Below are 1,085 nucleotides of genomic sequence, written 5' to 3'. Positions count from 1 at the left end.
CAGCAATGCCTTGGCCAGGCTGGGTACTGAAGGCATCTCAGAACCACGGACAGCTCCTAGGAGCCTTCCAGCCACCCAATTAAGAGGTCTCCTATGCATCTTTCTTGGTTGCCTGCTGTCCCCTACCACTGCAGTGCAGAGAAGTACTTAACGTTTCTAAGATGCTGGGGCTGGGCCCCTGCTCCCAAGGCCCCAGCAATGTCTGTACTGTGCCTGAAGGACCTCGTCGTGTACTTCTCTGCACTCCAGTGGTAGGGGACACAGGCGACCGAGAATGATGCATAGGAAACCCTTGTTTCTCCTCTAGTGCCTAGTTCTTGGGATGCTCAGAGCACTGACCGACAGTTCACCTCAACATCACATAAGTCATGGCTACACATGACGTCATAAAATGGACCAGGAAATGTGGAGATGAGAGAATAGCACCCCGAGCAGGGTGCTTGATTGAAATGATTGACTAAGGATACGGTGGCAAAACAATTCCACAGACACGTGTTAGATTTCTACTGTATGCCAGGTGCTGTGAAAGAAGCAACAAGATTAAGTATCTTTTCCCACCTTTTAAAAAACTTTTTATTTTTAAAATAATTTTAGACTTACAGAAAAATGTTACAAAAATAGCACAGAATCTTTATACTTCTAATATTAACAACTTACTTAAGCACTGGGGGTGGAGAAGAAAGGGCAGCAGGCAAAGTCGGGAGGCCGTGGTGGTGGGCGGGCTGCTGCCGGGGAAGAGACCCCTACGTGCCTGCAGCTGCTCGCTCTGTCACCAGTGGAATCAGGGCACAGGGACCATGGATGTGCTCTGCTGAGGCTGAGGTCGTGAGAGGGATGACAGAAGGCCCAAGAAGGTTGGGCGGCTACTGGAGGGAGACCAGGCATGAGGAGGCCGACAGTGGCAACTGCACTGCCTCTGCCATCGTCACCATTCCGTGCTCTGTGCTTCGTCCCAGGCAGCGCAAGCTGGTGGCCTATCTCACCATTCTCAGTCATAGGGTGTTGGCTTGCTCACCCGCCTCTACAATATCCGGAAGGCATGTGGAGACCCCAAGGCAAAGCCATTCTGCCTTATTGACAAAAAT

The 1,085-nt window shown here is 51.0% G+C and overlaps 1 pseudogene; it reads left to right on the top strand.

The window, feature by feature from the left end:
* Positions 1-834: 834 nt before the first annotated feature.
* The window catches only part of LOC105288299, a 4,193-nt pseudogene continuing 3,942 nt past the window's right edge, over positions 835-1,085 (top strand).

This window comes from Pteropus vampyrus, unplaced genomic scaffold, assembly GCF_000151845.1.
Source record: "Pteropus vampyrus isolate Shadow unplaced genomic scaffold, Pvam_2.0 Scaffold16, whole genome shotgun sequence".
Lineage (NCBI taxonomy): Eukaryota > Metazoa > Chordata > Mammalia > Chiroptera > Pteropodidae > Pteropus > Pteropus vampyrus.
This window is presented reverse-complemented; position numbering and strand designations above follow the sequence as displayed.